The following is a 17,728-nucleotide window of genomic DNA, read 5'->3' as shown; positions in this document are numbered from 1 at the left end:
GCAATAGTATCCCGTAGCGCTTCTGTCAACACGAGCAAAGATAACGAGCAGACGACAGCGGGAAGGCGCGCATTAACTGTCCCCTGATTGCCCTGTCGTAAATTCTCCCAGAAAAATTCCGTATTCGGGCATAAATTGGCCCATTCTATTTATTTAAGAAATGCTGCAGACGTGACATTGATATCCCTTGGCAAAATTTTCACTTGTAACAATCTTTTTTTATAATCTGAAAATGGCGGAAACGAACAACTTTTTATTTTCCAGTTGACTATTTTCAACGAGTAAATGCAATTCCCATGAATATACTTGCACATAAAATACAAGAGATTAAGTGTTAATTTCGTATGAATTTAAAAATTAAAAAAAAAAAATTGATGTTAAAAAATGACTTTTTTTCTCTTGTGAACAGATTTGCAATGCACCACTTCCGGTCGAGGTTTTTGATTGTCGTAACAGATGTGTGAACACGTAGCTTGCTTACACCTGTATCATGATTTCATTATCAGTTTGCCGCTACGTTGTGTTTGTTTTTCTACTGTTATAAATGACTGTTACGTGCACCGAGCAGTAGCGGTAGGTTCCAGTGAAGAGCGACATTTATCACATTTCTGTCCACCCAACAAACCGAGCCGCGTACCACAGGATGCAGCGCGGAACGCTGCGCCGCAGTCCACATCCTCTTGGACGGCCTTTTTTCACACGTTTTGATATTATTTCTCTTGGATGCGAAAGATAAAGACAAACCTAACTTATATTTGCACCTAAACTTAGATAAGAGTCTTGTATCAAGAACAAACACAACAATTTACCTACTTTCAAGAGTTGATAAATTATTGCAGCAAATGTTTGTAAAAAAGAAACCTTTGGCTTAAATTTTCAGATTATTCGCAATGTAAAAGTCAAAAGGTACTTCATATATAAGCAAGTTTTTTTTATAGAATGTAATCGACAAATGTTCTTATATTTGTTTTTCAATCGTAGAATTTTGAACATAAGGTTATGTTTGCAAAGACATATCGTTCGCGTTTGTTTTCAAGGGGACGCGAATAAAACGGAGGATTTTTACAATAGTATCCAAAAACCAAATAGAATTTGGAAATATTTCTTGAAATTTAGCGTAAATAAATTTACTCTATTCGCAAACTGAATCACCATCCCAAGTATTGAAATGCGGGGTCTTAATCTCTTTTATAAATTATTCAAGAAATTGGTACTCCATTCGCCGAGTGTAAATCTCAACAGAGACACATGGTAGAGTCTCCAAAGTGTTTGAATAGTTTCACGTTTTGTTATGATTTGTGAAGCGTCTGTGAATAATGTATCTGATCCAGATTATTTAATAGAAGCATTTAGCCGACTTTCATTCTCGTAAATAAATAATCCGTTCTTTACAAGAGCTCGTGTGGCCATGAGTACTTTTATCCCGTTTATGTTACCGAGCATATTGTCCACTCGCGCTTCGCAAAGTACCATTGTTGCGCTTAGAAGAGAGGTTTAGCTAAACGAGATTTATCCCTGAAGAGACTTCTAATATTTCATACTGTGTTGACTTTTAAGAATAAATGAGATTTTATGCATTTTCCATTTCATACAATGGCTGGATGTAGGAGCGTTCGATAGACTCTCCACAACACTCGGATTATGCCATGCGACTCTCAAGTCCAGACGAGAAGTGGAATCCGTTCGGCAACATAAACATTGTGATATCGTTGTAATATTTCAGGTAAACCCCATCAAATCAAATCGGGGTTGACAGACAAATTCTTCAGGTGAAAATTAAGTAATCGGATTAGTGCTTTTTGATGGACTGCTTGACAATTAGCCCCAATCGGCCTTGTTGTTCATTCGCGCTAACCTCTGGACGATTTGATGTATGACTCTAAGAGGATTGCCGACGAAGACTGTTGGCTGTCGATTTGATTTTCGGTGTCTTCCAAAATGCTTTTCCCCTTGCTTGTATATTCCAAATTGAATGTTGTTTTCGGGCGCATATCGACAGGTTTTTGTATAATTCTTTGTTGAGGATCAAATTTACCGTTTGTCCGACAAACTACAGAATTATCCGTATTAGCGCGACCCTTCAAAGAGGCAAATCAAAGACTTCCCGAACCTTGCTCCGCCAAAACTTGGAGCTTACCTTTCCGGACTTTTGTCTTTTCGATAACGAATATTTTTCTTTAGCAAGATAAATACAATGTTGGTTTAATTTTTAAAGTTCTTTTAATAAACTAGTAAACCATACCAGTGCATGATCAAAAGTAGGTAATAATGTGATATAATGGGAAATGGCGAAGCTTTTGACAATTAGTCGGATATGTACGTGTATATTTCAAGATAAAGATTTAAAAAAAAAAATATTACGGTGTTTATTATTGATATTCTATGTATAATTCAAAAGGAAGATTCTGACATGACGGGAGTATTTAGCAGTTTGGATTTACTTGAATTCATGAATCACAGCAGGAACGGTGAAAATTCCATTGAGCTCTCACGACACCATCAATGAAACTCGCCAACAGGTCATTTATAATAGAAGCCTTGTTAATTTTTTAGTTACGGTGGAAGGTAGTCGATTGATCTGAGAGGGGTATACTTATACATTCTGACCCCCTGACGCAGGGGGTGCGTTCCGTGTGCACGCCGTGCACTGACTGTCTACCAATCTCCTCGCGCTTGTTAATGCGTCTCGAGTAGACCCTTGTTGACTTTTCAAATCCAAATTAAGCATGAGTGTTAGTGACTTTGACATCGCCAGTTTAAGTACCACCTTTGTTATCGTTGATTGGAAAAATAAAAGGTTATTCATGACCGATTTAATTCTTAAATCATTGTGGGTTTCTTGTTTCTGAAGTACCTTCTATTCAGATATAAACTCTCCGGCCCTTGGCACTTGTTTCGGCCTGAGCCATTAACCAGTGGTTTTTTTTAAAGCGACTAGAAAACATCGCGCACCTGCGTGTGTATAAGTCTACATAAGTAAACCTGCGAGAGTGAAAGCTTGTTAACACTGGTAATGGTGTTTTTGGTTGACCCATCGGCTACAGCAATCCCTACACAATAGCAAGGGTGCTCCAAAATACTTAGCAGAAACGCAAGCAATCGTTGTAGGTCCCTAAGCCAGGCTAAGTGGCCGTTTGACACTTCGCCTAATGAAGACCACGTTCGTTCTTCTATGACAGAGATGTTTGCTAGGTCTACATGGCCTGTTTTTATTTCTCTAAATCTTAATGACATATAAACGGAGAGAAAGAGAGGTGGTTCGAGTGTTTCTTGTATGAATTATACCCAGAACAAAGTCTTGCAACGTTCGTTTCTCCGTAATTTGTAATGTATGTTTATCTTCGGTGGCTACTTACAGTTTTAGGGCGTGTTGTAATAAGTGAATAACTGTTTAGGGGTTTCTGTATTGTGCTTGACAACGGTGGAGGACTGATTTTGTGGTACTTTCATTCATCTGCAGATCCTTATAGAACTCGCACTTCATCGAAAATAAGATTAATGTCATACTTGGAAAATTACACAGTTATTTTTTCATCAAAATCACTTGTCAGTACTTAAATTTAATTCATATACACAGTTATTAATTTCTCAAGATGAATATCAACAAAAAAGACATGCATCCTTATTGTAAATAACCAAATGAGAGAGGTCCTCAACAGTCTACGACAATGTTTATACTTTAAATTATTTGGGGAATAGAAAAACGAATTATGAATTCCGCGTGTCACATTGTTTAGATATTCGTCATGCTATAAAAACAAAGACTTTTGTTACTTTTGAATTTTACTTATTTTAAAATTCATTAGAAATGTCTGGTGGACTTACACCCAACTCCCAGAATAAACTCATGATTGATATGAGCAATATTTTCTTTTGTTTTTTTAACCCCTTCAGCAGTTTATTCAGAAAAAGTCCAAAATGTCAACAACAACAAAATGTTTACATTCTGAAACGAACTACACACTACTATTTAAAAAAATATAACATTCATGTTTTTGTTTCTTGATTTGCTTTTTGTTTACATGGACATATGCATTTCCTAACATGGATATTGTGGGGTATTATTCAAAACCAACACAGCTGATAAATTTAATTTTAGAATTAGAAATATGTCTTTTCAGAATAAACAAAAAATAGCATCTTGAAATACAAGTGCATTGTATATTCTTGACATTTTATTCAGATTGATAGGAATTATCTAGAACTTTAATTCTTTTTGAAATATATCAAAATTACCAAATTAGAATACCTTAATACTCAAACAATTCAAAGGATAGGATTACTGATATATGCTGCAGTATTATTTTATTAGTTATTATTGTTTTAATTTGGTAATAATAATATATCTATTGCCTTTAGATACAAAGGTTTACTGTTTATTTTTGAAATATTATATTGTTGTAAATGATAACCAATTAAAACAAATTAAATAATGATATTTTTTAATCAACGGATCAAGCATATTTGCCAACAAGAATGGAATAATTAAAGAATGCAATATTTAAAGAAACTTCGTTTATTTTTTCCTTTCTTCGTGCTACGGAAGTAGTTGGTCTTGTATTGTGAACATAAAGGCTATAGTTTTGTTTCGAAAAATTTTAAACAGAATTTCTTAATTAGATCTACTTACAATTCCCTGATAATTAATTTACATAAACAAATTTTTACCACAAACAAAAGCATTACAGAGGGAGGGGGTAGTTAAAGAAAAATGACTAATATGTGCAGTCAATGATAAAAAGAAATCGGAACGATACCGTAACAGAATTCAAAGATCAAGTTTTAGATGATGATAAAAAATATTAAATTTCGGAACCTCCCTCTTTTGAGATGGCTACATGATAAAGATTCCCCTGTTTGTTATTTGTTTGGCTGCGGTAAAGGAGGATTTCGCTAATTAGCGCAATTTGAAAATTCACACCGCATAAAATGAATGTATGACATGCTATTTTATATCAAACAATTCCAAAATCCGATGCCTTAAAGGTGAAAATTCCAAAGCATTATTCTCAATAATCTGGTAATGTTGTCCCCACTGTGTAGTGTGTTACTTAAATAATATGAAAACTGTTGGTAGTTCTTAGTTTTCCCGGTAATATTTGCAGGTGTCAGGTCCACTGAAAGCTTCAACACCTGTGTTTAATACCAGGTAAGCAGATATTGTAAGGTAACTGCTCTGTACAAAACATAATGAAAGTTGGGGGCTAGATCTATAGAGTTGTTTCTTCTGGGTGCGTCCAAACAACAGAGCTTGTGGTTGACGTAGAATAATGGCGAGGATTAACCTTAATGTGTTAAACTTTTACGGCCAGGTGTCAATCAAGAGATCAACTCCCGATGATTGACAGGTAGTCACACATGCACGATATTTCTTCACTTTTAAAATGTACTACGAATTTTGACTAGAAATTAGATAAAACGAAAAAAAACCCACAAATTTAATTAGCAACAATCAAAACACGTTGATTGATTTATTTCAAAGTTTTAAATTTGGGCAACATAAATGAGGATTTCTTTATTTAATTTTATTTTACTTTTATCATTTATTTATTTTTATTTTTTGGCGGATGGTTTCGGATCATTTTTAGGAGATTCTTTTTTTATAAGTCGTCTCCCACAATTCACAATTCATCATCAGATATTGTACCCAGTGAATACAGTTTTTGGCCCGATTCCTTCTGCTCCTTTTGTACACGACAATAATCTCCATTTCTGTGAGATACTCAGTATTCTTGCGTGTTTGTTCTGCTAATTTCAATCACTTCTTCCTCTTTTTTGACGTTTGTCATGGCACCTGGACCATTCTCTGATCTATAAAAGAAATATTGTTGCGTTGAATCGTTTCGCGTGCCGTTCCTCTATGGATCTAATGCGAGGAACAAAATATAGAATTGTGCAATCAATTAAACTAGAAGAGTCTTGAGTATGTACCTATTCGAGGTCTTTACGGAATGCAATTAATACTTGTATCTTTGTGAAGAGGTTACCATTCAAAACGTTATCTTTGAACTCGTGAAAATCAGAAATACATACATTTAATTATACGCAACATTACATTCGAAAACAGGGGTTTTTGAGAATCTAAAATGGATAATTATAGTACTTGAAACGAGTATTAACTCCCCAAGAATTCGTGTTTTAGCAGGATTCGCCATGGAGTATTGTTTGATGTTTAGTTGGAGTGTCTTTATCGGGCACCTGAAACCAGTCATAAAAAGGCCTTATTTGTCTAAAAACAATCACAGCAGGGACGTAGACCTTGTCCAGCAAGAACAAGCCAGGGATTGCAATATTCCACAAAAACGTTTCAAGGATTCTTTACAATTAGGCCAAATGTCAATTCTTTATCTTCATTTTCAATAATGACTTAAGCTTTTTTCATTTGCATTTTAATTTTGACTTTCGCATGGAGATATATATTATTTGTTTTCGTATGAACAACGTACTCCAAATATTTCAGCACGTTCCAAAGACCCTAAGAGTGCAAAGAATTTCCCTAAAATACAAAAAACAAGGGGCATTGTTATTGGCGATGCATGTCGACTTTACCCCCAATAAACCTGAAGAAACTCGTTTTCATTGCTTGATATTAATCTTTCAACGACCCTTCTAAAAGAAGGTATTATAAGATATTTTGAGTACCATTCTGACATTTCTAAAAAATAATTTTATGAGCCTTTCACATTATGTGATTATAGATCTGCTTAATTCATTTCTTTACTCGAACATATTCTTTTTCTGTGTAAATCAGAATGAATATATACGGGGTTTTTTTCTTACTACATAATGCATTTCCTGAAAAATCTGTTTTGGGATTTTTTATTAATATAAAAATATTTTAGAAATATTGTTTCTTTTTCTTTTTTTTACGTTTTACGTCTTTATAAATATCTAACATTACCCTTTTATTTTTCTGTTCCTTATTATTGTTCGTAGGAGAAATTAACAGATGATAAATGATGATTTTTTTTTAATTCATTTAAATTTATTTTGATTTTAGTTACTATTTCATTTAAACTCACTATATAATTTCACATTTTATACGTTCATTGAGATAATTTGAATTGGATATATTTTCATATTTTTTTATTCGATGAAAGGGCGAAAAGATAGAAACTTTTAAAAATGTCATTCAACAATCTAAGTTTCACAGTCTTAACATTTTTTATCGTCATTTTAATAATTATCATTGGAAGAATGTTTTAACTTGTAGGAGAATTGAAAATATAAATATTTTATAAATTCAGTTTTAGTTTTAGACTGCCTTCATAAACAAAATATGAACATAAACATTTGATAACTCAGAAAATGATGATAGGAAATAGACAGTACAAGATAGGTTTAAAAGTTATCATATATTGTTTTAAAATCTCGCGAACATTTTGATAATACAGACCCATTATAAACCTTATATAATTTTTGTAATAAAAAAAATGAAAATACATTTATTCGACTTAGCATCTAATTACTGTGTAGTTTACAAATAACAAAATAGATAATTTATTACATATCAGTTTTTACTTCCCTGCGCTTAACTTTCAAACGAAAAACAAAAACAAAATCTATAAAACAAACCAAAAACCAAGGAAAGATTTTAAGTCTGCGAGAGCAGGCACCTGCTAGTGGACCTGGATGAACATTGCGATGACAGTTTCCACATAATTAAAAAGTTTCATGAAAATTCGACTGACAGTCCGGAATCCGGCGTGCTTGAGTCGGACTGAAGAGGCTCCTTCACCATTCCAGCTGCCACAAGCTGACTTGAAGTGGGATTTAGATGAGAAATACCCTCAGTCGAAGTCGGTGGAAATAAATGTTGTAGGTTTCAGTCCCCGGACAGAAGAGCTTCGTTTCCAATCGGGCCCTTGTTTGTGGGATAATGAGACAACCGGGGTCTATTGTCCTTATACGGCCTCGGGGATTTCATTATCATGTATTTTTTGTCTTCCCCCACCCCTCCCCATGGTATCCGTGCGTGTGTGGTGGTTACTTTTTTTTTTGTACCCTGATGCAATTATAAAGATTTTTATATCCTCATGAATGTGTGTCATCAGCATAATGAATTCAGTCTGGCGTCATTTGATATATAAAAAATAAATTAAATAAAAACTAATTTAAAAAAATTATTCAATAATTGGAAGCTACACTAAATCATGTTTAATCTAATAGTTAACATATTTATTTGCTGTAAATGATAAATCCACGACCTTGTTTGTTTAACACATGAAATACAAGCAGTTCTTAACAAAATGTTTCGTAACTATTAGCAGAAATTTATTTTGTACAGTTAATAATTTACAACAGTAAATATATGTATCTTAACGTCGAAAAAAAATCATACAGAACAACAATAACAACAAATTATATCAAAACAAAACAAGAAAAAACCCAAAATGAAGCAAAAAGAAAAAACCAAAAATAAATAAACAAAGAACAACAACGAACAAACAAACAAAAATAAAGGAAAATGAAGGATGAATTATATATATCTTAATATAAAAAAGAATTATAGATAATATTTTAAGAAAAAAAATCATGTCTTGAAATAATTTAATTGATAGAAACCCTACCTGTAGTACCTTTTGTTCCTTTTCCACCTCTGCATGCTATTGGTGTGACGGACTTCAATTTTCCGTACAATTTGTGCATGCTTAACAAATCATTTTGCTTTCGATATCGAAAACGTTAAAAGTCAATCGAATATTTTTACATTTTTGGCGTAATGGAATGGAACATAAAAACAAGAGTATAGCAATATTAAATCAAAACTCATATGTGGGCAACATATTTTAATGAGTCTTAATTTTCTCCTTTTAAATACAAAAGGTTTAAGCTATCTTTCCAACACCTTGACATTTGTATACCACATTGGCTTGTTTCTTTCATTAAAATTAAACTATATTATGTTGAAGAATGTATAAAAAAGCTGGATAGCATAAAAGCTACACTTGCATTCTTCGGTTTAGTGTTAAGAAGTCTAAAATAAAAGCAACCTTAGAAAGAACGTATAATTCAAAAATATGTTTTAGAACGATGCAATTCATGTAATTTCAAATCTAAATTGTTCTCTTGATACGACAGACAAAAAAATGAGAGTAACATCATGTGAACACAGGGAATCAACCTCTTTGTAAGGACTTCTGATGATTGGGTATCATGTAGTCTATCGATGAACATTGTAATATTGTTAATAACTGTCCAAATATTAACTTCTTTTCATGAAACCGGGCATTGGTATTGTTCACAATAGTTGCTTTATGAATTTCTTTAAATCATTTGACATAATACAAATCGGCGTTTTCTAATTTTGTTTTTCTGCGACACATTAATTTTTTTTTAAAAATAAAATTCCGTCAAATCTTATAATTTGACATAATTCTTCCCTTAACAAAACATCCTCAATTCAAATACTCAAATCTGTCATCGTCAAACTTTTTTTCCATAACTAATCAACTCAATAACAGAGCAACGATAAAAGATGTTATATAATATTCTCATCCATTATATTTTTTATCATTCAAAAACTGCATGGAAGTCGCTGAAATTGTGTTGTGTTGAGTTCTAGCAAGCTGATCAAATAAGTGACCCTCCGCTTCTCTGTGCCTCGTCAGAACACCTCGATAATACCGGGGGATGTCCTAGCACTTACACAGGGCCGACATAATGAAATTCCTTTTTAATCGCACGTGGCGTAATCTTTAATATCCCGGCAAGTAACTGAACGGAGATCACCGGAAGCTGTAGAGATGTATCGCCATGGTAACCCCTCGTCAATAAGAGTCGGCTGATTAACGTACGCTGTCTCATCGGGTCCTTCAAATCGCGCTGCAGTCGTCGTTAAATGATTTTGTTCTCTAGTTTATCAACTGAATTTATCCCTAGCGCTTGGCGTTTCTTTGGTCAAGTCCTCTCCAAGAGATATGTACATTTGTGAAAGATTCTTGCACGTGTACATAAAATGGATCTAGCGAGTCCGGAAAAACAACAGCAGATTGAATGCTTTTAGTTTTATCAGCAGCGTTTGTATATTCATCTGTCTATTCCTAGTTTTTGACGAAAGACTAAGAAAAATCTTCCTGTTGTGATGATTTTTAACAGGGGAAAATACAGCTGACATTAGAAGTACTTTGACCTATTTTAAGAATTTTTGGCAGCAGAAACTTTCAAACAGAATTACGCCGATGATTTAGATTATAAATGTCATTGAAAAATTGAAGTGAAAAAAAGATAGAAACAAACGTTAATACTATTGTTGAAAGTAATAAAATTTTACGAATAATGACAGCATTTATTGATTTAACCCCCCCCCCCCAAAAAAATGTTATGTACAGCGAACCATATACATGTTTATCTAAAGAAAATATACCTACTGGGTAGAAAATATTAAAAATAAGTTTCTAAATAGGTAGGATTCCACAGAAAGACTTTCTTGTTTTAGCTATTTGAATGACAGCATTTTTTATGGTTATTTTCAACTCCATATATACAGTTGAAAAATGAACCTTCCTGTTGCAGGTTAGTTAGAATACTTCAATAAAATGGTTACATGCTTTTATTACTTTATAGTTGTAAAGTGTAGACCGGGTTTTAAAACCATTGAAATATTAATTAAAGTGTTCAACTAAATGCTGTAAAACTTAAATTGAGGTCTAAACCTGGAATTTTCTTTTTAACATTCAAAATGAAAACAAAAACATGACCTGTTTTGTTCGCATAACAAAGATTTGATGGTTCTGTCTCTTGTTTATAGCTTGACGACTGACTCTCAAATTTTGGTTAACTATGAAAAATGCCTTACTGAAGCATTAAAAACGGAAAAATCAATTTTGACCAAGATCGTTGTCATGCTCCCTTATATATGATATCCCTACAATAACAAAAAAGGAAACACTACCCGTGATGATGTAGGATTTTTATGATTTACATTGTATTTAAAACAGGGCGATTTCCATTATCTTCATGGTAAATATAAGAATATTCTATCACACTTTTGTTGATTGTACATGTTGACCAGCACCGAAAACAACTTGTGTGTATGATGTTATATGAAATTGTCGGGTATCGTACATGTTTTCTGGCTTTGAGCTTATCATTGAGCTTGAATTTGAATGTTGTGATCTGTTTAAATGCTGTAAATTTTATTGCACATTTAAAATCAATTTTGCAAATGGTTTGCATGAAAAGACAATCACACAATTATATACTTAGTCATATTTTGGTGAGGTTTGACAAACACAATTTACAAAGCAAAATGGTTTATACAATTGAATAAAGAACAAATATGAAGAAATAATTAAATAAATTCTTCTACACTTCTCATCAATTTGATGATCAAAATTTTAAAAATAAAATGCTTTTTAAAAACTCGCAAATGCATGGAAATATATCAATGACCAGTAAAATGAATTAGTTTGTACAAAAACCATAAAATCGTAGTGCATGTATGACAGAATAAATGCAAGAAAATAAATCATTAATTAAACCATTAATGGTTTCAAAAAATATATTGAGATAGATGTATATGTTTATTCGTATTTTGTGCATTTGACAGTCTTATGTTTTGTTGTATTTGTTTGTTGTTTTTTTTTTTTGTTTATTAATGTCCCATTAAATGATGTACTTGAACACTCATATATCACTCATTTAATTTTGTACAAGTAATTCTGATTTTAAGGAAAACCCTATCTGAACAGTATGGACTAATACGCTACCACAACACGTGTCACAAAAGACACCCTTGTTTGGGATAAGCAAATACCAGCAAGATACACATTTGCTTTTAAAAACAGCCCAGTTCCAATGTTTTTCAGGCCACACAGAAATTTAGTTGGCCACATACAAAAAAAAGGTCTTAGAGATTTATCATAAAGTCTTAACATGGTGGATAAGTATCTAATTACATACTGAAAACGGACATGATACACCGCAATGGCCGTGAAGAGCAAACACTGGTGTTCATAATTTTACAGGTCTCAAATGGTGGGCGGTGGTTTGAACGGATGTCCCAAACACTCCACGGTCATTTTATTTGACCACCTTCCGCACTGTAAATGTTGACCTTTCGGCTCATATACGAGATTTTCGCAAATATTGTATCACGTCCGATGCCCCGTCCACTTTCATTAAGATGTTTACAAATGACAGGGTTTAAGTTTAATGCACAGTTTTTTTCCGCAAAAGAGCAAAACTTTTAATCATACCATCACTTTTATTACTTGCTTTATAGTAAATGACAAGGGTTGGGCGGCGATGGGCTATACCTTTTATTACACGTGAAATGACAATTTGAGGAAAAATCATCAAGCAATAGAAAACATTACCGCTTAGTATTTCCACGAGCAGCCACAATCTGTTTGATATTTGAGATTCATTCATGGATTTCTATATGAAATAATTTTTCTTCATGAATAACATATGCTCTTTAATATTCCATTAATTTCTTTAACTAAAATCGCAATAGATACCTCGGGAGTAACCCCAGCGAAGACTACATTAATTGCCCTGGGTGCAGAGAGAACGACAAAAATAATTGTAAAAATTTCTTGTCAAAGAAATTAAACGCAGTTACAATAATCAATTTAGACTCTAATTAATACCATGGAATCGCCCATAGAAATGCAATCAGAATTTGACAGAGCCATTCTTTTCACATCGGGCTCGGGACTCGACGTAAATATGTGATTTTCATATGCACCACACAGTTTGATGACAGACATATTTACAATGAAGATGACTATTCCTAATGAAGTCCGACAATATATTGCCGATGATTAAATTTTGCGCGGGATAACTTTCGCTTTTATGTCTGAGGCGCAGCCGGAAGTGAAACCTCAACAAACAGAACAGCTATTCATGAAACTTTGATTTCGCATCCGCTTGTAAACAAATGAAAAAATCTGACCATCTTCAATCGGAAATAATCTTTTCAAATTCAATAAATGTAGTTGTCGTATACCAGTATTTTATGGTTACATTTTAATTGAAAAATCCCTTTCATTTTGATCCGTGCTGAATCCAAAAGTCAGAACCGAACCATTCTCTCCCCCGAAGGGAGAGAAGAAAAGGGGTCTTGTTTCGATGCGACCTCAACTCTGCTTACTTTGCCGTTATATCGCTATAATTGTTCATCACTCTGTAGATTGACGGTAAGGCGTGAGTTGAACTTTGCAAGAGTCCTTCACAAGTGTGTTTCTTTTTATAAGTACACCACAACGCTCCGCGATTACCCTTAGATGAAAGGAAATTGAGTAATGAATACCATCGTATTTTTCTTTGATTCAAGTCTCGTATAATGGAATTGATAAGCAGTGATTTAAAAATGTGTAGATTTTGTCATATTTAATTTGTGATTATAATTTGACAGGGTGTCTACCCATCGACACGGCCACCAAAGAAGACTAGAATGAGGAATACCACCTTAAGATTACAGTCAATAGTAGACTTAGTCAATAAATCATTAAACGCCACGGGGTGTATGCAGAATGGGGTTGTACTAGAAATTGAGTAGAGACACTTTTCATCTCTTTGAGAACATACAGATAAGTCAAAAATTAGCCCACGTGTTAATTCTCAAGCAATACTTATTTTCCATTCTTGACGAGGCATATAGAAAGGATACAGGTTCAGGTGATGCGTTTTATGTTTTTTTTTTTTTTCTACAAGTTTGAGAGCATTTTATATTTTACATTTTATTAATATTATCTAAAAAGTGAAAGCAAAGACACCGTTTGGACATAACCTATACAGGTGTATTAATTGTGTATACCAAAGGAAATGAAAATTAATTTTACAAAATTGAGAATTCTTGGATACATATATAAATTGTTTAATTGAACGCCTTTCATTTTTTTATGAGTAAAGTGGAAGTTAATGAATGCTTCGCGTTGGTGTGTTGGTCTGAGAAGTTAAATTGCCTCATGCCATAATACAAAAAGTGATAAGTATATAATAAATGAACGAGTTTTCTTCATTTTGTGTGTGCGTTTATTCTTCGTTTTAATAACAATAATGCAAATATTGACTAGCAATCTGAACTACCTTGTCTCTCGTCGCGGATGAAGTGACGTGAAGTGTCTCGTCAAGTATTACTCCGCGTAGAGTAAGTGTGCGACTCGTGAAGAAGTCAAGCAATTTCGCTCAACTTATTGAATTTTAACTCCTGGACTTTTTACATAAGATGACAAATAACATTTTCCACGTGTAAACATTATAACAAGACTCAAGACGAAAATATTCAATAAACCAACAGTATTACCTTTTGTCATCATACCTCAAGGAAGTTGGCTTTTGAAGAAAATAAAAAGGGAAAACAATGCGGCAGAAAATGCAAAATCACTCATCGGTTTAATCATCTCTATTAAGAGAAAAATAAACAGCGAAATTATTAAAAGGAAAGTCAACGAATATACGTTGTATTAATTATCATATAAATAAAAAATAAAAGAAATTATTTTTTTTTGCTCCGTCACCCATCAAAATTTCATTTTAAATAAAAGAGTGTTTTTCTGTATGTTTGTTAGGTTTCTCACATTGTACATGAGAATCCTTGTTTGCCGATAAGAAAAATTTACTGCATTTCGATAGCTTTGACCCAAAACCAAGTCCCTTCTATTTGTAGTCAATAAAAATGGCAGCCCGGACTGAAGCCACAAATCATCCGAGGATTTACAACCGAGCATGTTTTACGATTTTGTCTTATACGGATTTTCAATGTTATTCCGCCATAAATATGAAAATTTTACCCTGACTTGACTGCCTGTCTATGTACCTTTCGTGCACAGGTTCGAATAATAGTTCTTAAACCGTACACGATTTCGACCAATTGATCATTTCAAAATCAGGTGTTCTGTGCTCGCAGTTCTCTGAACACACGTAAACTTCACCTCATAATTTACAGTTTATTATTTTTGCGTGATTTTTCATTATTTTTACAGTGAATATATCGGAGATTAAAACTTAACGGTCACTGTATACCAGAAAGTTTGTTTGAAGTTCACCGACAAGCACAGGTGTCGAGTGAAAACATACTTGTAAGACAACATTCAAATTCAGAGGCCAGATAAGTTCTCCAATATTTTTCTTTCTGACCATTATTCCACTTCCGTTAAAATAACATAGCTTGGGGGGATGCACAGGTGTAACAATTTATATCCGGACGGTGACTTTATTCGAGTAATAGAAATGCGTGTCAATAAATTTACCTGTACTTGCTTTCGGTTTAATTCACTCTCTATAAGTCCATTAACCTTGTTCAAATACGGAAAAGCCGATCAAAATACTAAAACAATAAAACAATATAGCATAGATATTTCCAAATTTATCAAAAGCGCCGCAAAAAGAATCACGAAAACTTTTCTTTCAAATGCTTTAAAAAAGAATTCCAAAAATTTGAAATCCAAATTTTGAAATTGATAAATTAATTATTCATAATATTTTTAAATTTTGGAAATTAGATGTACCAAATGTTTTGCTTTAATTTTGCAATATCAATTTAAAGAAATTGGATTGATTTCATGATGAATAGCATCGAATGGGGTATATGAAATATATATTTCTAAAATTTCATCTACGCATATGATTATTATCCATACAAGCATTAAATTAATTTTATTTCAAAAACATATTTTCTAGGGGAAATCCAAACATATTTAAAGAGGTCGAGACCAGATTTCATTGTATTTTTTAAAATTTGCTTTTATTTTAGGATCGTAAAAGTATCTTTTAATACATGACAGAGATTGGTCTTTAAGCCATGCTATAAAACCCATTGAATAAAAAAAATACAAAATGGCAAAGCTTGAAAAACTTGTTAAAGTAATCTAAAATAGTTAAAAGGTTTAAAGGAGCATTGTAAATCTTCTTAGTGCCACCCGTTCTTAGCATCTCCACATTTAATAAACAAGTCAAAAGACAAATATAGGAGGAGAAAGCTCGCAAGAAAACAAAGCTACAGTTTACTCAATTTATACTCCTCACTGGGACCTTCTTAAATATCAAATATTTCCCCCTCCTTCCGTTTGCAAAAGTTGAATTTGGGAGCTGGGATTATATAAATGTCAGTGACCACTATAATCTGTCAAAGAATAATGTATTGGGGTATTTACTTAGATTTTAACATATTTATCTGGGTCAGAGCAAATCAGATGAACACATAGATGGTCAGTGAAATCTGCCTAGAAAAGGAAACAAACCAGTGCTGTTATTGACACGACATTTTAAAATTTCAAGTCTATTTTTTCTCTTTCTTAGTGTCTACCAAATACTATCCTCCCCTAAATTTAGGAAATAACAAAATTAAACAAGATTTGCTAGAAATCGCGCTATGCCAATAAACCTTCGTTTGCTTTTGACTGCGTACTTGGTGTGACTAAACATTAAAACCCCGACGGCAGAAGTATAGGTTTCCGTACCTTTCAAACTTCTTTGTAAGTAAACTTTGATTCTGAATTAGGATGACAGGATCAAATTTCTTCTCTAAATCTCCAGGCATTTGGTACTTCCCCACAAATTAGCTAAGACCACAAAGCCTATTTGCTCGGTCGTGATGTATAAAGAAGGAGAAGTATTTAAGGGAGAGCTTTACAGTCAATCTTCATTGTTCCGTACGGTAATTCGCGGTGACACAATGACCATATTGTAATAATATTTTCTACTTTTCCACATAAAAAAGGCAAAGAAGTTTTATATTAAACTGTTGGTAAACAAAATTACAGTGCACATGACTGGCAAAGACAAAAATTATTCACGGAGACGAATTAGAATTTTCCTTAAAAAAGAGAATGAAATCTGGCTCAACCGTCACGTACCAAATTTTCAAATCCCTCAACTCATTCCTCAACTCAAATCCTTTAAAGAAAAGTGCGCAAACTTGAGGTCAAACCTCAGATTTGAGGCTGATTATTGATTTGAGGAAATTTGGTGACGACGGAGCCTGTTGTTACATTTTGAGAGAAGAAAAATCCTAAGAAAGAACCGATTTACAATATCTTCAGAAATATCTAGATTCGCTCAGTCTCAATTGCCCAGCATGATCACACTGATAGCCATTAGATAGTTCGACCTGCAAACTTGTCCCATACCGAGAGCTCGTACACAGGTGTGTAGGATAGATCTACATAATGACGGTATTAATTAGCCAAATGACCAGGTGATAATGATGTCCCGTTGGTTCCCGACACCTTTTGACATGACGGTACAATACCGCTCGGGATCGGAATCCCACAGAGGGCGTGACATCATACGGAGACAGTTGATATGGAAAATATGAAAGTCAAATATGACAGCATATTAACATTCCATCATTGAATACTAAATTTATGTCATTTTTCCCTTCGAAGTGATTTGAGAATTTTTTAATTATCTTATCGTTTTCCCCCAAAACACCCTCGTTATTGTCTAAAATAACTGTTGGAATCATATGAACACACCTCTTACTAAATATACTCCATATAAAAAAAAAACCCAACGGAAAATATTTATTTAATTTATAAAATTAACTCACTCACATGATTGAAACAAAAACATTTGTTTGTTTATTAAAAGTACTCATCTATCTAGATAAAAGACCAAAAATATTATTAAATACCTTTTAGAATAATTCATCATTTAATTATCGGATTGAGAACAATGAATAATTGTCCTGTTCTGCATGGGTTCGTTACACATAGGAACTTATTTCTCAAGAGAGAATTTTGATAAAATGGTAGCATTCTGCACCAAGTTAGCGCTT

Source organism: Crassostrea angulata, chromosome 3 (assembly GCF_025612915.1).
Source record: "Crassostrea angulata isolate pt1a10 chromosome 3, ASM2561291v2, whole genome shotgun sequence".
Taxonomy (NCBI): Eukaryota; Metazoa; Mollusca; class Bivalvia; order Ostreida; family Ostreidae; genus Magallana; species Magallana angulata.
This window is presented reverse-complemented; position numbering follows the sequence as displayed.